The sequence below is a fragment of the Lissotriton helveticus genome, chromosome 11 (genome assembly GCF_964261635.1).
Source record: "Lissotriton helveticus chromosome 11, aLisHel1.1, whole genome shotgun sequence".
Classification (NCBI taxonomy): domain Eukaryota; kingdom Metazoa; phylum Chordata; class Amphibia; order Caudata; family Salamandridae; genus Lissotriton; species Lissotriton helveticus.
The window spans coordinates 572955958-572975314 of record NC_136072.1 but is presented as its reverse complement, the minus strand read 5'-3'; positions in this window follow the sequence as shown (position 1 = coordinate 572975314).

The window sequence follows — 19357 nt, the reverse complement described above, 5'->3', positions numbered from 1 at the left end:
GACAGCTAAGATGTTGATCAAGGAGTATTTTAGTAGGTATGGTTTACCCAGGGTGATCTGGAGCGATAACGGCACGTCCTTCAATGCTCAACTGATGAAACAGATCTGTAAGGGATTACAAATCTCTCAAAAATTCCACGCAGCCCAACATCCACAGGCGGCGGGTTTAGTTGAAAGATTTAACGGTACATTGAAGCTCAAAATGGCCAAGATAAAGGAGAGTACAGGGCTGCGTTGGCCAGACGCGCTTCCCCTTGCCTTGCTTTCCACAAGAGTAACAGTGAATTCTAAGACAGGAGTCTCCCCCCATGAAGTTATATTTGGCAAGCCCGCCAATGTGTGGGGTGTTCCTAGACCCAAATGTTTCTCGGAGATTGAATATCCTTTGTTGACAAATTATCTGTACGCTTTGACTAAAGATCTTCGTTCTATTCATCAGCAGGTAGCAGACACACTGAAGCCGTTGCCTGAGGGGCCGGGTCACGACATCCACCCAGGGGACTGGGTCGTGGTGAAGAAATACCAGCGGAAGTCCTGTTTGGAGCCTAGGTGGTCCGAGCCGAAGTTGGTGCTCCTTACCACCCGCACCGCACTCCGCGTGGAGGGTCGGAAGGCGTGGACGCATGCCTCCCACGTGAAGAAAGTTCCTCTACCTCTACCCTATGATGCGTGGGTCCAAGGTGGTGTTGCAGATCACGAGACCGACAGCGTTCCCAGCTACATCCCCTTCTCTGATGCTTTACTGACAGAGGGGGAACACAACAAGAACGCGCGGAGGCCAGCCCTGAGTACAAGCAGCGAGGCCTCTTTTGGTCACAGTGCACAAACAACGGAAGCCACCTCTTTTGAAAGTGATTCTCCAATTCTGTTCACAGATCCTGAAGTGCGAGGGAGCACTCTCTATAACTTGCGGCCCAGAAAAGAGAGGCGAAAGAACTGAGCACTGGAAGAAGGGCTGAGGTAGGGATTAGAAGTGGACTATATTGAACAGGTTAGTCTAGCGATAGGGATGGACTGCTGAAAGAGCCCTGCTGCACTATTGAGACACTGCTGAACGGGATGCTAGAGTTGGGTGTGGGCCCAGGTTCAGTGCTCCTGAGTCGCTGCAGTTGTGCGACTCCGTCGAGGGATTAGGGTTTGCGAGACTGAAAGCCTGCCTATGAGGCTTTAACGGACATAGGGAGAAGAGCCCTTTTGAAGGGTGAAGCACCCCTCTGGCCGGTTTTGGAGAGTCTGGAACATTTTAGAAGTACCCCCTTAGAGTTTGGAACTTTTAGGACATCCCTTGGTTCGTTCAGTAGGTGAAATGTATCCCTTTGGCCGCCCTATCCCCGAGGAGGAACAGCCTTTCGCTGCTCCTCGCAGACCAGAACCAGATTCACGTGGTATGCCCTTCCACGAAAAGGCAAAATAGTGGCTATTGTGGTGTTCATTATTATATTCTTGATAATACTTGGAATACTGTTCTTTCTAGATGAAGCTTACCCTGTCCACAAACTGGTTCCTACTCCCTCTCCCTTACCAGAGCATAATATGATTACTGTTGATTATGGTGAACAATGCATGAGGAAGGGCTACCGTGATAATGTTTTCATAAAAACTTTACATCATGCTCATGCCGTGTATAATGTGACGGATTGTTGGGTTTGTGGGTTGCTTCCTTCTGCTGCATATAAGAAGGACAGGTTACTGGCACTTCAATTGACTCCTGTGATCAGCTGTGTGGGCTGGTATACTCTGATTGGGATGGTAAAGTTCTTTCAGCAGCCTGATTCTCTGACTCCCCGGCTCCCTGACACTAGGTCAACCCTGACAATGTGAGTACGCCCTCTGCCTCCTTCATCCCTTGGACGGTTATTTACTGACGGACGATTTGACCAAACATTCCTAGAAACTTGCTCAAAGAAGGTAGAACGATTTGGGATGCCTAACGACACTGACAAAGTGAGGGAGAGCTTCCTGCAGTTGAACTCTTCCCTATCATACAGACACCCTCCTGCAGCAAACAGTAGTGGTCATTCTTTGGTACCCCTAGCGACGGTGGGGCCTTCACCTTACTTTTGTATCCAGGGAAGAGGTCCGATTAAAGTGGGTGACAGCCTTTGCAATGTGACTGCCTCGATTCGCCTGCCCCTCAGTCCTTCAATGGTTACCCCCCCGAATATCTATTTTGTATATGGGAATAATGGATATTTGTGGTTGCCTGAGGGTTGGGGTGGAACATGTTACTTGGCGTACTTACTCCCACCCGTTTATGTGGCACCTTCAGATTATCATAAAACTCACCGGAGGTTTGCCATCATGCAAGGACTGCGCAAAAGGAGGGACCACCAGGTGGAGGACGTCGATCAGACTGACACTTCTGGGCAGCAATTCACAGACTTCTCGAAGGGTTTGTTACAATTCTGGGGTCCTATCTTTAACAGTAATGCCATTAGGCGTCTGTCGAGGGTGATGGAAAAGGTGGTAACTACGGAGGCTGACATTGCAGCTAATATGTCTCTTGAGATGCAGGCTATGAGATTATTTACGATCCAGAACAGGATGGTGCTTGACGTCATCCTTGCAGATAGGGGTGGAGCTTGTCGCGTCATCAGGACTTCTTGCTGTGTGTATATCCCTGACTCCGCCCCGACAGTTAATTTAGCTGTACAGAAACTCCATAGGTTGGCAGCTGAACTCCATCAGGACACCGGTACCTGGTCCTTGCAGACATGGTTGTGGGGTATTTTCTCCTCCTGGGGTTGGAAAATACTGATGGGTCTAGTGGGAGTGGTTGGTGTCCTTCTGACATGTTGCCTTTGTGTGTATTGCCTTCCTCCTTGCTGCTCTATGTGTGCCAGTAACATACGAGTTTCTAAAAGATGGACAAAACAGTTCCCTGTTTCCAACGATCTTGAACTTTATGATCCCCGCTGGCTGATGCTTATTGATGACGATGTTCTTGATTAGCAGGTTATACTGACCCTTAGACTTGATGTGAAGATTCTCCTTTTGGCTAATAAAGGTATCATTTATGTTAGCCACACTTGCTAAAAGGAGGGTCTGATAGGTTTCAGTTTCCCATACCCCGCCCACTTGTTAATTATGCCTATAAGTTAGCAGAGTGTGTCTAACAATTGATACATTCACTAATGCATTTTCGTTTATATTCTAACGTTAGTTGCCCATGTATGCGTGAGACATTATTACAGAGTGTTCTTAGCTTAGCCTGTGTGCCACCATTTTGAAGCATCCCTCTCTTCGTGCGAGTTGCACTTGCTCATCCCCCCTCCCGTAGGAATAGGAATATTCCACATGTCAGTAGTTTTGCCTCTCGGCCCACTGTGACTGAAACTACCAGCGAAACCTCTTATCACTCTGTTCTCATGTGCTGGAGATGCTCAAGCCTGGCTCCGTGTCCTTGGAGATTGATAAGGGAATGTTGCAATCCCAGGTGCAGATGCCTACTGTATGAGACCATTGTTCACCATCTCAGGGGTTCAGTACTTTTCCACAAATGGGCGTGCCTTACTCTGCTTTTTCGCATTATAATGTGTTACTGTAATGATGTGAGTCAGTCCTTCTCGGCGCACTCTTAGGGGTGAGGTCGAACATGGCCCTCTCATATGGGAGCTTGTGGCCTAATAAACTATTTGTTTTATTCTTCTCCACTGTCCGGCTGACTTATTATTGGGTAACAATAGGTGAGTGCCGTAAGTCACTCGGGTGGATTTGAGCCACACTTATCACGTCCCACCCGCCCTGACCTCTCTGCCCTCATCACCAGCAGTAGGAGTGAAAGATTCAGTATGATATTCATTCCCAAGGCTAACACTATAGCAAGTCGCTAAAGTAGGCAATGGGGAAAGAGGTGTAGGAAAAGATGATGTGGCTAGAGGGGTAAAATCTTCGACTGTAAGTCAAAGTCTTATTTCAGCCAGTTGAATCTCCTTGGAGATAACTTCAACTTCCTGGATCAGGAAGCTGTCAATGGTGGTGCAAGTATCTACTCGTGAGGTTCACGAAGCTGCTGGCGTGCTCTTGCTCAATAATTTACTGGAAAACACACCCTTTAGAGGAAAAGCAACAATAACAAAAACATGGTGCCCTAGTATTTAAGCAACATGAGCCAAAGGGGGTGGCCCATCCCAGCCTCTTCCAGTCGATGACGGGCATAGACTGGCACATCTTGGCCTGGTCTTTGCCTGGGGCACCCGAGGCTGTAGCAGTTTTTAAATGTCCCGCATCAGATTTCAGGTATGTTGCACACTGGGGGATGTGGTCGCACCCCAGTGCTACTGTCCCAACATACTCTAGCTTTCAAGTGTGATTGCGGGCAGGGAGCCTCCAACAGAAATGCCTGTGCTATGGGAGGCTGTAGTGGTTTTTAAATGTCCCGTGTTGGATTTCAGCTCTGTTGCACACTGGAGGATATGGTTCCAACCCAGTGCTACTGTCCCAACACCGGCAAGCTTTCTGGCATGATTGCAGGTAGGGAAATGCCAACAGAATAGTCTGCGCTGCGGGAGGCTGTAGTGGGTCTTAACCTCCCTGGGTCAGATTAAGGCCCTGTTGCACAATGGGGGATGTGTTCCCACCCTCAATTCTACTGTCTCAACACAGGTAATCTTTCTGGCATGATTAGAGGCAGGGAACCACCAACAAATTAGTCAGTGCAGCGGGAGGTTGTAGTGTGTTTTAAAAGCGCCGCGTCGGATGTCGGCTTTGTTGCACACTGGGGGATGTGGTCCCAACCCTGTGCTACTGTCCCAACACAGGCAAGATTTCTTGCGTGATTGTGGGCTGGCAACCACCAACAGAAGGGTCCAAATTCATTTCCTAAGGTGACAGTAGAATGACAGGACATAAAATAGTGTAACAGAAATAAAAAATTGAAAATCGGGACCTAGGCTTAACCAGATTCATGCAATGAAGCTAAGCACCATGGATTGAAGTCATGTTCACAGTAGGAATTAGTAATTAGGATTGGTGAAATTATATGAATGGTGAAATAATTGTTCTCAACTATCATCAATATATGGGCACTCATTACGTGTAGTCTTTTAACTCTTATGGGGCAGCTATCCGGAGTTACTGTCCACAATGGAATTTAAATTCTGTGGTAACTCTGTATACCTAGTCTTTTCACTTGGAGACACTGCCTGCTCCAAACAGGCAAAACATGCAGGTGAAGAACTGGGAAAATGAGGAATTGCAGGAGAAACTGGATGTTGAATTATCTATTTTCCAGTTATTCCTCCTCTCTAAGCAGACCTTTAGGGTCTAACTCATTATTCTACAGCCTTTTCCCATTGTGGGGGAACTCGTCATAAGGCCCATAGTAGAGCTCAATGATGTGAAGAGGTGGGAGGGGAGTAGTTTAGGGGAGTGCAGAGTTGGTGAGAGGAATCTGGTGAGTGGGGGGTGCTGTGTTTGAGATATGGCAGACAGAGCAGTGCTGGAGGTGAGGATTGACTAGTGATGGGAGAGGTGGGTGAATAGTATGTGCATAGATGTAGGCCCTTACTTACAAAACTTTGACTGTGGAATTTTAGTTCGTGAACTGAACATCATCTGCGCCATCTTGCCCATTCCTCAGACTCACGTATGAACATACACGACAGCCATTTTAGGTACCATGGTCTCCCTGTTCACGATCGATCATCAGCGCACTTCCCTGACCCTGCAAGCATCCCCCATGCACCCTGGCTGCCCCCACTCTCACATGCACAAGTCATGAACCCTCCCCTTCCGCATGACTCTGTCTCTGGGAATCACACCCCGCGCCTGACCAACACCTCCTTTCCTTCCATGAATACCCCTATTTTGATAAACCCTTCCTCTACGCTCGATTGTCCACACCGATCCTTTCTTTCATGAATATCTCTCCTTTGATGACCCCTTCATCTGAGCCCGATTGTCTGCACGGACCGCTGGTCATCCCTTGGCCTGAGGATACAGTTTATTGCCCACTACTGTATGCACTCGCCCCTCTTCAAAGGAGCTACTATTGATCATGACCTCCCCAACCCCTGAGATTCGATCAGGCGCACACATTCCAAAGGAATCGGCGGAACACTCAGCTGCGTGATAGCCCCCTCCTATTGTATGGGGGGTGAGGACCTCTACTGTAGCCACGTGTTGGAATGAGCCGGAACTGGGGGGTACCGGGGATGTCGTTTTTCATTACTTCACAATGTCTTTATTGTAATAAAGAGCGGTCACATGTCGTAAACCAGTGTATAAAAGGCCAGGCCTCAGAGAGGCTAGAGAGAGCACCTCGAGACGATACCTCGTTGTCCGATCTGATGTGTTCTGCTCCGTCAGAATAAAACTTGTTTCCTGTCTTCCTGTCTCCAGCGCCTGCCTCTTTATTTGATAAACTTCGTATGGTATTAGAGGCGTTTAACGCCGGGCAAAATTACTTAAGAAACATCGACTAAATCGCCTGACCATTTTTCTGACTTTCCTCATGACAAGGGCCCTTGAGCGACGGAAAACAGGAAGTCAATTTACTAACAGTATTAAGGGTCCGTGGGCGCATTGATAAATAGCATTGCATTGCTGTAGTGTCTGTGCAACCTTAAGTAAATGTGGCCACAAAGTGAAGAAGTGGTGGAGGCAGAGGTGCTCCTCAGCCGTCACTCCATTCCTCATTGAGCAGGAAAAATAAAATGATAATAACATTACTATTATCATTTTATTTTTCGCAGGTTCAGGCTGGATTAGGGTGGGGCGGGGCGGCGCGGGGCTGAGGGCACAAGGGGAGGCGTGGTTTGCTGATGACTGCTTGGCCGGCCCCCTCGACCGGCCAAACAGTCATGCGCATTTTGCATGTTCCCCACCAGGCTGCATTACACAGCCTGGTGGGGAACATGCCCGGGCCCAAGTCGGCATCTGAGCGCCGATCCACCATGCTCAGACCAATCACAAAGCTGCATTGAAGAGCTGTGATTGGCTATGGAGAGCCTAGGTGGTTTCTGGTTCCTGGACTCACCAGAGAAGTGGCCTGCGGAAGAGGTAAGTGGTATTTTTTTTATTCTGTTCCCCCCTACCATCTCCTCTCCCCTTCGTCCCTCCACCCACATTCCCTGCCAGCCACTACTAGGTGGAGTCAGACAATGTAACGACTGTAGGTTAGGAAATGTCTGGTGTTAGAGATAATCTTTGTTTGAGTAAGAGGGAGGGGGAATGTTGCAGAGTGTGAAGACTGCAGCGTTAGGGGTACGTTGGATAATGTTAAGAAGCCGACCGGATATGGATGTTGTTAGGTGGAGGAAGGGTGCACTGCCAGCACAATGATAGTACATGGCTGAAAAGTGTAAGACATTCATGAGGGGCTTGTGGTTGGTGCAATATATCCCTCATGTAAGGATGGTAAGTGAAAGAACTTGGTAGGCAATTGTAAGTATTATAAAGATAGGAAACAAAGTGAAAACGGGGTAAAGACTCAAATAACAAGGCGTAAAAAGGGCTGGAATGGGGGAAGTACTTGTAAAACAAAGGGTCTATGAAGGAGTGTCATACACAATGCGGCAATGGAAATTCAGAGGCTTTGCAGACTGGAATAAAAACTCGATACCCTTTCAACTCGTTGTTTCAATTTTATTAAAGAAAATAACTCGGCAACTCCTAATCAGATGCAGAGAAAAGGCTTGAGATAACCAACTTCCTGCCTGCTGACTTTTAATTTCTGCTCTGTTTCCTCCACATTACAAAAGACATTTTGATGTGACTATTTGATAATTTTCTTGTTGACACTGAACACCAAGTTTTCACGCACCATTGTTCATCATCAGCAGCAAACAAAATCATTTTAATTTATATCTCCAGGAAGGAACAATTATTATGATGCTGAAAGTAATATTTTGCCAGCCATATTACAAGCGTAATGTATCATGACCCTGATTGCAGAAATATAAGGGAAACATTAATTTCAATTTTTGAGTCCTTCCCCAATATAAATTGTGCATATAATTCAGCCAGTGGAAGTGTGAATAAAGTTGATGCGTATATATTCTAAGCTTTGCCATTGCCTCTGGGAATCACACAGTTAAACAAGGCACAATCAATGAGTCCTGGAATCACAACATAGAAACTTGCATTCCAGTGAATCCTTCCTGCTGTATGGAACATGAAATCACTGGCATTCAGCTCCCTAAGAATGGAAGTCATTGGCTGCAGTGCTTGCAGTGGTGACGTACGCTTGGCGTGGTACCGGCTGCTGGGACAGAAAGGCCTCCATTACTGTAAATGGGCGTGCATCCCTGCCCTGAGATATACAGCTGCGGAAGAATCTGGTATGCAGAATTTCTTTTGGCCCCAACTCCCACAAAACTCCACATGAGCTCTGGGCCTCAGCCCAAAATTGAGCTTCGGACCCAGAGTATGGTTCTGAAGTCAAGTTGGCAATGTCAAAAGCATGCATGCCCCTGAACCGACACAAGACTATTGTGTGTTCTTTGGGACGTGTACAGTGATTAGTGGTAGCAGCATGTATTTTTCAATTCTTAGTGGTTGGATTGGCCTTTTTCTCCTATTCAAAGAAAGAGTGCAATGCCTAATCACCCACCCATTTAAAGTTCCACTTGAGTGTCATGTTTAAACCCTGCACTGACATCCCCGCGTGTATGTCAATTGCATGTTGTTTGTGCACTGCCTGCTAGGAGGACTCTATGTTTGAGAGTACATGAATATTGCAGTCAGTGGAATTTATGATGGGTTGCCTTTGTTTTTGATTGATACCAAAGGGGATGATGGACGGAGCGCTTGGGCAAATCAAAGACTCACCCCCAGTCAGCTGATCTGGGTTTAATCCATCATCATTCTTTAGCTGCATTGCTAAATTGTGCAGCACACATGGAAACAGCAAAACACCATTGATTGCTTATGTGCAGGAAAGCGCTCCTTCATGCACATAAACAACCATTCAAAAAATGACGTGTCGCAACTTCTATGTGTGCTGCTTGAAGCAGCGCACATATATGTTACAAAACACCATTTAAAGATTGTTTATGTGCAGGAAGGGACACCTTCCTGCAAATAAACTATCTTCCCCTGTGACGCAGACACCCTTGCACATGGTGCAAGGCTGCCTGCGTTGATGCTAGGCAGCTAAATTTAGCACCAGCGCAGGGAGAAATGCAGGGCTGCACAATATTGTTATAAATATGGTGCAGTCCCGCGTTTCAGAAGTGGCGTAGTGTGGCGTTAAGCTAAGGAGGCTAACGCTGCGCTCCTCCACTTCTATTGTAAATATACCCCTATGTATAAAAGTTGAATCCAAAACTTCCCACTAGGTTCCGGTTTCAATCCTCTACAATAACCAAGGACTCGGATGCTCCACAGATTAATTGAAGAGCAGCTGTGATCCAGGGCTGGTATCGCGAAAAGCCAGCTTGCCAGAGGAGAGAGCATCTTGCATGAAATCTGCCTAATCTGGTGGAGAAAGCTGTGAGTCTGTCTGAGGCCCGAGAGCCGTCTTGCCTGCTGAGAGAAGAGGAGAGTGCCCTGTCCTGCAAGAGCTGTGTGCCCAAGGAGGCAATGTCTAGCTGTCAAGTTCAGCCGCTGCCCATGCAGGTAAGAGCGGTGGGGTCAGGTTGGGGAGGCATTCCCATAATTAAAGAAATAACTAATTTTCCCTTGAGGTCATATGCCAAAATCTCCCCCCACCTGTCCTCACCACCCCACTGCTCCTACCTGCACAGGCCACGGTTGGTAGAGTTTGAGAGAGGAGAAGCTCATAAGAAGCAGATGGCCAAGGGAGTGAGTCCAGAACTAACCTACTTGAACCTGAGGGGCTCTTAACCTACCTCTCTGACCAAGAAGTGAAGTTTGCATGTGTCTCTGCATCACTGGGGCTGGAGCTGCTATTTGATGTGCTTTTACAAAGCTGCTGCAGCCCTCACCGGAGAACGCAGAGAGAAGGAGGTGAAACTAACTATATGAGCTCCGCTTTCCTGGAGTGTGACTGCTCACTTCACAAGGACAACAACAGCAAATCCATGCCTGGACGTTATAAGTGTGCAACATGATCAAGTTTTACAAAAATGCTTCTCTGTAGGCCCTGTAGTGTGCATCCCAGTAGTGCTACTTTTCTTTACGTACCATTTTAGGTTTTGGTTTAAATAAAGTGCTTCTTTTTTTCTTAAAAGAATACACCTGAAGTTGACATTCACTTATTGCTTGATTGCGTGAGCTCTGAAGCACTCTTCTGTCATACTACTTTCCTGAGGCATCCTTGACTGCTTATTTATTTATTTATTTATTTGTGGGTTTATACCGTGCTTGAATCAACTCCCAAAGGAGTATCTCTGCTCAAAAACACCAGTAGCAGATGGAAGGGAGCAATCAGTCCATGAATAATAATAGAGTGCTAATTCCGGAACAGAAAGGTTTTCAACTTTTTTCTGAAAGTGAGATGGTCCGAAAACTGTCTAAGCTGGAGAGGAAGTTTATTCCATAGTACCGGACCAACCACTGACAGGGCTTTACCGCCCAGTCTTGTCTTCTTTGCAATGGGCACTTTAAGAGGAGTTGATTGCTGGACCTGATGGTACGGACGGGATTATATGGCATAAATGTTTCTGCCAAGTATGAGGGTCCTAGTCCGTGTAAGCCCTTATGGATTATACAACAGGTCTTGAATTTTACTCTTTGACGGACTGACAGCCAGTGCAGTTTGTCTAGGAGGGGTTTAGAGGGAGATCTAGGAGGGGCATTTAGGGCCAACTTGGCGGCGGTGTTCTGTACCACCTGCAATTTGCCCAATACTCCGTCGTTGGCCGATGCCAGCAACCAGTTGCAATAGTCGAGACGACTAAGCACCAAGGCCTGCACCAAAGTTTTTCTAGTGAAATCGGGGGGTAGGGGGAACACTTTACGAAGGAGACCTAAGACATGGAAGCACGATCCCACTATATTGTTTTCATGCTGTTAAAGGGATAGCTCCTGGTCCAGTCACACCCCCAGGTTCTTTACCATATGTTTGGGTTCGGGAACCGGGCCCAAATCTGACGGCCCCCAATCAGGGGTCCATAATATTTTGGCCTCCCCAAAAAGCATGACGTCTGTCTTACCCACATTGCATTGTAGGAAGTTCGAGGACATCCACTGGGCGACTGCCTTCAGAAAAGGAGGTTAAAACCTCAGGTGTAGGAGATCTAAATGGGAAGAGGAGCTGTGTATCGTCCGCGTTTGACACAGGGATGAAACCAAAAGCTCTCATAGTCCTAGCCAGAGGGGCCACATAGATATTAAAGAGGGTGGGGCTCAGACATGAGCCTTGTGGCACCCCCTTTGTGATCTCTACCTCCGCTGATCGGAACGCACCCATGGTGACACACTGTGTGCGATCCGATAGAAAGCTCCTCATCCAAGCCAGTGCCATACTCTCAAGGCCAATCTCAGCAAGACGTCCGAGCAAGATGTTGTGGGATATGGTATCGAATGCTGCCGATAAATCCAACAGCACCAGGACCACCGAATAACCCTTGTCCTGGTACATGTGGAGATCGTCCGTTACCGACAGCAGGTCCGACTCTGTGCTGTAATTCGGCCTGAAACCGGGCTGTGAATAGTCCAGGCTGCCTGCTTGTTCGATAACATTCGAAAGATGTTTGTTTACATGCTTCTCAATGATTTTGCTCAGGTACGGGAGCAGAGATATCGGCCTGAGGTTAGACAAATCTGTCCATGCAATGGAGGTGTTTTTCCGAATAGGCCTCACCAGTGCCTTCTTCCACTCCAGTGGGACATGACCTTCGGCAAGCGAGAGGTTGACCAGGCACTGGATCCCAGGACCGAGCGCTTTGCCAACCACCGGCATAATTCTGGCTGGAATAAGGTCAGATGGAGAGCCACTCTTAATTTGGCTCACCAAATCTTCCACCTCCTTCAAAGCGATGGCGGGAAACACAGTGAGCACTCCAGAGTCTGTTCCCTTCCTGATCTGAGGCGGAGCTGTAGGTCGACTTATGGATAGAATCGAGACAGTGATTATCTCGTAAATCCTGTCAATTTTACTAGAAAATAGAGGGAGATATTGTCACATAATTGCTGTGACGATACATCCAGACTCTCACAGGCTACTGGTTTTGTAAATGGCTGCAAGATTTGGTACAGAACCTTAGGGACATTGCCTGCTGCTGTAAGTTGGGAGGCAATGTGATTCTTGCGGGCTGCTCTAATAGCTTTGTGATAAGATGTCAAGGCCTCACAGCAGCAGCTCCAAACAGCCTCTACATGAGATAATCTCCAGGCCTTTTCAAGCTTCCTGCAAGCTCGCTTAAGGGACTGTAGATGCTCGGAGAACCATACTTCCTGCTTATGCGCAGGTCGAGGCTTAAAAAGTTTCAGAGGGGCAATGGTTTCTACTGCTGCTGTGTGAATAGCCAGCTTATATTTGGATAAAGCCACCTCGATCCTGTCAGTGGGAGCGATGTAAGGCTCTACAAACCTGTCCTTAAAAACCTCATGAGACATTTTGTGCCATTGTCTCCGCCTCGTAGGTAGCGGCAGTGGTTGATTCAGAGGCTTACCAAAATTAGGCATTGTAAATTCTAAGATGAAATAATCAGTCCAATTAACCTTCTTGGGAGGGAGGCATACGATCTCAGGGAAGTTGGAAAGGATTAGGTCTAATGTGTGCCCTGCCTGATGGGTGGGACCAGAGTTGTGCTGTATTAGGCCTAATAATGAAAGATCTGTCAGTACGGACTGAGCCTCCATACAATCCTGCAACTCACTGTGAATATTAAAATCTCCAAGGAGTACAAAATCACTGCCTACGTTAACATGTGGGGCCAATGCCTCCAATAAGGAAATAGAGAAATTGGCGCAAGGACCTGGGGGCGATAAACCAGAGCCCCTTTCCAGCTATTCTTTGCTGACATAGTAATTTTAAAAATCAACAATTCAAGAACCGGGGTGCAGCATTGATCCAATATGGAGATAGCTATGCCACTCCTATGGACTATGGCTATACCACCTCCTGTCTTAATGGGATGATCTAATCTGATTACTTTATAACCCTCCGGGATCCCTAGTGTGATAGCGGGAGCCGAATGGGGTTTAAGCCACGTCTCTGTTAAGAAACATAGGTCAGGTTGTGAGGATGAAATAAGATCCCACACGTCCATATGGTGCTTGGACAGAGATCTAATAGTGCAAAGCAAGTTTCTCCATCCTGGAGTTGCCCGGAGTTGCCTGGTGATGGTGAGATACCTCCTCATCGTATTGTGCCTGGAACTGGCAATGACGGCATGAGAACGGCCCCTCTGGGAGAGATCCCACCTCCCTCACACAACCCGCTTGAGGGGCTCTCTGTAGATCTAAGAGAGCCTGCGGAAAGTAACTCACCCGTTTAATAGGATGACAGCCTATGTTTGGTGAAGTTAGTGCCATCGCCCCTGGCCTCGTCCGGTCGCGGATGGGTGCAGACGGGCTTCTCTTTGGCTTGTCTTAGGCGCGTCCTGAGGCGCTTCCCTGCGCGCGACCGCTGCGCGCTCAGAGCGACGAGAGGGCTAAATAGCCCTTCCAGTCAGAGAGCTAGAGCGCTAACCGCTCGTGTAGGTGGGAGTGCCTGGCTCTTCCTGTCCCGCCCTCCGCTCAACGGTACTGGTTACCGAGTCGGACCGGGGCGGGCAGGCAGCAAGATCGAGCGCAGGCTTCCCTGAGTGAATATGAGCCCCCAAATTCCCTTTGTAGCACCAGGAGTGTTAAGTGGCCAGAGCAAAAGATGCCGTGAGTACAATTCAAATTAAAGTTAGGTTCGACGATAAAGTTAAAATGCAGTAGTTTTTTTAAAAACTCTTCTGGGTTCAAAAGCATCCAAAATACATAAATGAACTGATTTGCGCTCACAGATTAGCTTACAGGCGCCAAGCGGGTCAGGGAGACTCTGCTACCGTCCTCCCTACCGCAATCTACCTGCAGCTCCTCGCCGCCTAAATAGCCCTTCCTGTCGGAGAGCTAGAGCGCTAACCGCTCGTGTAGGTGGGAGTGCCTGGCTCTTCCTGTCCCGCCCTCCACTCAACGGTACTGGTTACCGAGTCGGACCGGGGCGGGCAGGCAGCAAGATCGAGCGCAGGCTTCCCTGAGTGAATATGAGCCCCCAAATTCCCTTTGTAGCACCAGGAGTGTTAAGTGGCCAGAGCAAAAGATGCCGTGAGTACAATTCAAATTAAAGTTAGGTTCGACGATAAAGTTAAAATGCAGTAGTTTTTTTAAAAACTCTTCTGGGTTCAAAAGCATCCAAAATACATAAATGAACTGATTTGCGCTCACAGATTAGCTTACAGGCGCCAAGCGGGTCAGGGAGACTCTGCTACCGTCCTCCCTACCGCAATCTACCCGCAGCTCCTCGCCGCCTAAATAGCCCTTCCTGTCGGAGAGCTAGAGCGCTAACCGCTCGTGTAGGTGGGAGAGCCTGGCTCTTCCTGTCCCGCCCTCCGCTCAACGGTACTGGTTACCGAGTCGGACCGGGGCGGGCAGGCAGCAAGATCGAGCGCAGGCTTCCCTGAGTGAATATGAGCCCCCAAATTCCCTTTGTAGCACCAGGAGTGTTATGTGGCCAGAGCAAAAGATGCCGCGAGTACAATTAAAATTAAAATTAGAATCGACAATAAAGATAAAATGCAGCAGTTTGTTTAAAACTCTTCTGGGTTCAAAAGCATCCAAAATACATAATTGAACTGATTTGCGCTCACAGATTAGCTTACAGGCACCAGGTGGGTCGGGGAGACTCTGCCACCGACCTCCCTAACGCAATCTGCCCGCAGCTCCTCGCCCCCTTAATTAGCCCATCCTGTCGGAGAGCTAGAGCGCTAACCGCTCGTGTAGGTGGGAGTGCCTGGCTCTTCTTGTCCCGCCCTCCGCTCAACGCTACTGGTTACCGAGTCGGATCGGGGTGGGCAGGCAGCAAGATCAAGTGCAATTTTCCCTGAGTGAATATGAGCCCCCAAATTCCCTTTGTAGCACCAGGAGTGTTAAGTGGCCAGAGCAAAAGATGCCGTGAGTACAATTAAAATTAAAATTAGGATCGACGATAAAGTTAAAATGCAGCAGTTTGCCCTCACTACTATGAGAGTTATGTGCGATAGGGGTGTACTTGGCCCAGTGAGCTGTGCCATAGTAGGACTGGCAACAGGACAACAGGGTAAAGTGCCCCAACCACCACAGTTGAGCCCAGTAACCCTGCTTTCATACACCACCAATTATTGTTATAGCCGTAAGTTAAGCTTGAACACATCATTGCTGTATGTATATCAGAATGGTTATGTAATGGCTGATACCAGGATGGTGGGTGTAACCCTTGAGATCCTGTACTGAGATCAGTTGAGGGGTCTGTGTTGAGAGACAGGGTTGAGGGCTTCCAGAAACACAGGAACAGAAATCCAAAATAAGCATTGATCACTCCACTTTATACCAGTACTCCACTCTCCTTGTCCATCAGATGTTAATTCATCTTGGATGGAAGTGGGCTATTCCGTCATGTGTGTCTCTTGACCATTAGCAATGGTGTTCCTCCTTCACAAGTGTGGAGTGGAGTAGTGTGGCTCACTGGTTAGAGGCGGCAGAAGTCGGCTCGGGACCAGGGTTCAATTTCCGACGCGGCAGGGTCGTGGACTTGGGTCAGCGGACTCGATAATTTTCGCTTCGGTGCTTACTCTAATCAGGGGTTCCACTCGGCAACTCTGGGCATTAGCTTGCCTAATCTCCACAACGGCCCCATCAACTCTGGGGATGCCTGGCTCCACCTTGGGGACTCCCAGCAGGGACCATCCCACAGGGAAAGCCAGGACGGGTTCCCCAGAGTTATACAGCGCCAGGAGACCTATGGACGGGTAGCAGTGCGCTTTACAAGCTCAAATACAAATTTGCATTAGTCATCCTACGCGGAAACAGGTCAACCCACTTGCTTATCAGCACCCCATTCCTCTGCCAAGTAGGAGCCATTTGTTTTACATTCAAGTATACTGCTGCCCATGTTTTTTTCAGCAGACCATTTATCGTGCAATAAGCGGAGTAGTTCAATTGTTTTTCTGTGTGATATTCCACCTGATTGTCTTGAGGGATCTCTCCTTCCATTATGTCAGAAGGCCAAACCCCAATTCATTTATTTTGCTTCCCATTATTGCAGCAAGCCTTATATCCTTCATGCCTGTCAGGCTCCCCTCATGCTATACATGTCGTACCCCACTACACCTGCTCGTCCACAGGCCATGCCACTTGCCCGTGAGAGACAATACTTTCTGCTTAACATCAAGTAAATTCTCTCTTCCTGCTCACAAGCAGGTATTCCATCTTGAATGTGGTAAGAAACTTCTTGCATATTAGTTAGCCACTCCTGATTATCAGCTACATAACCTCAGTGCTTAATTTATAAAAGAATGAGTGACAGTGCCCAAAGCTCTGCTCAGAAACCATTGGCCAGTGCTATTAAAAGTCGGCGCTCCGAATACCACTGCTGCGTAATCATGAGCCCAGCTCATGCATCTTTAATCCACTACCAGACTCTGCTTTCCCTTGCATCTCACTCATGCCCGGTTCCTGCTTGACCGTTTTTCTGTCTTTCTTTTCCTTCATCTTCCTCCTTTGTGTGTTTTTCCCTCTCCTGCAGTTGGTAATTGATTGGTGAGGAAAAATAAGTGCCGATTCTCAAAAACTGGTGCAGGTCAGCCGCATCAGCAACCTCCGGCTTAAATTAAGCACTGCCTATACTTCCTTTACCGGTTAGGAAGCCATGCCCTCCGCCCTATGGCTGCATGGGTGGCCAGTATGAGGCTTGGTCTGGCTGGAGGGCTTCTGGTGCCACCAGGCCAGTGCACTTGCTCTTTTGCAGACCAAAGCATCACTTTTTCAGGTGATGATTCCTCCTGGTGCCTGTAATCTCCTCCCCACACATAACAAACAAACGAATCTACAAGCTGTCAGAGATCTGGACTTCTCTTATTTACACCTTTTCTGTCAGTGTTCATCATCCGCCTCTCTCTGCTTGGCTTGCAATAAATGCAATATATTTCATCCTCCCGAATGTTTTATTTTATTGTTATTTCATGAAACAGCTCCTACTTTCCAGGCTTTTCCCTTGATGGATGCAATGCCCTTTGTCTAATGCTCCAAACCATAAGACATCCATCATTTCCTCTTTCTGCTCCCTCTGAACATTTCCAAAACCAATAAAGATAACTGACTGGATTGCCAGTTCACGTGGTAATCTATCACTCTGGCCTTTGGATATTTCCATTCGCTGAGCAGAAAGACAACAGTATCATTTGCAAAACTAACAATTGTCATAACGTTCTAGGGCACAGCTCGCCCTACCACCACCCACTTTTGGTGATCGACCAAAATGCCAGGTGAAGAGAAGCGACTAACACCTTGCACCTGTTCGAAAGAGGATCGACACAGAAGCTGCATTTAAATACGCCGTTCTAGCACAGGTAAATACAGGAGCAACAAAACTAGGCGACACCTAAAGCATCATTATGATTCACCTGTTCTCTGGCTCCAACAACCACATTGCACATTCCTGATCCATGCCTGGCCACCAATAAAATTCACAGATTCTTTTCTTGGCGCTGGATATCGCTAGATGTCCTTCATTAAACGGTTTAACAATTTTCATTCTGGGACCAAAAGAAGGTACACTTTAGTCACCTCTCACCAAAACACCACCTTCAAACGCCATTTATCCTTGAATTGTAAAAACGTCTCCAACTCACCTAGTAAGTTGTGCATGAGCCTAGCCACGTGTGATTTAACTGATACATTTCTTTAAAAGTACATCCCTATCATCTTTTTACTTTTTTATGACAACTCCTATTTGACATATGACTTTGGACTCATTTCAGCGTCAAGAATAGTATAAATATTTCACAGTCAAATTCAAACATGAGCTCACAGCAGCCAATTTTTGGCAAGCGTAACACAGCATCACCATAATTATTGTTTTCCCTTGTAACCTCTCCCATTGCAGATGAAATGCTTGAAGTTTTGTGGTCAATCTTACCTGCTTGCCAGTACGCGGCCTATTACGATGTCGGTCGGAGTTTCCTCTGACCGACAACATGGCGGAAACAGGACCTACCGAAAACCGGCCGCCAGTCGAAATTGCCAAATTATAATGCAACTGCATATGAAGTCGCATTCCCACATTTCTGTATGGGAGCATGTGCTACGGCCGTAAACCAGCCGTAACGCATGCTCCCATAGGGAAATGGGAGGTTGTGTTAATCCCTGCACCTTGTGGTAGGCACCTCAAGGTAAATCGCCGTCCATATCGATTACGGGCTGGTTCCAACAGGCCGACGGACTCCTTGAGGCTGTCGTAATCCAGCCAGAATTACTTGCCGGTTTCAATTCCGACTGGCTGTGTCATAATCAGCTGGGCAGAATTGAAACCAACGATGTCAGTCATAAAGCCTCGGACCTAAGGTCAGAGGCTTTATGACGACATTGTAATCAGCCCCTAAGTGTTCTTTCACTACCTCATGACATGTACACTAGAGATCTACTATCAGACCTTATGGTAAATTTCTCCCCTAAAAACGTCATGTAGGGTGTGTGAGTTCTCTTTATATATCAATATAATTATGCTCAGCCACTTGCTACTTCTTGTACCATAAGCAGCCAACCACTACTTACATATATCACTATGTAATATTACAGCACAATATTTCATATGCTGGTATCAACTGTGACTTCATACTACTTAATAAGAACATAAGAATTCAAACAAGAAACCTGCAAATCTTACCTATGACCTTTGAAGGCTTCTGTCTCCATAACGCCCCAGTCAAGCATCACACTTTTGTAACAGATCCCTTAGATGATCAAATTTGTTTACATACCCCTCTGCTAACTTGACATAAATTCTGTAGGACCCATAAATTACATTAACTTATTGTTTGACACTGGATATGGGGCTCCAAGGATTGCTTCATTTTGTCTATGTCTAGGTTTGCTGTCCATATCTGGAATCTCATAACCAAAGTATGCCACTTTAGGGGAAATAAACTGACATTTCCTTCAAAGTGAAATGTTTTCTCCACAAAGTTCTCAAAACATTATCAAAATTCTTATCCCGATCTTGCTGTTCCTCTTAAGAAATCAGCTTGACATCTTTAAAGATGATTCACACCCTCCAGAGTTCCCTTTATTATTCTTTGAAACACAGATATTGTACTGGCTATAACAAAACTGTATCGTCTTTTACTGGTCCATTCACTCTGCATTATAAAGGCAAGTTCAAATCAACCTCATGATAGGGACTAGAAAAATCTATTGTCTAAGGCCCAGATTTAGAGTTTGGTAGATGTGGGACATCTTCCCTAAAGCAGTCACTGTTCCATTCAACCAATTTAGAGTGTAC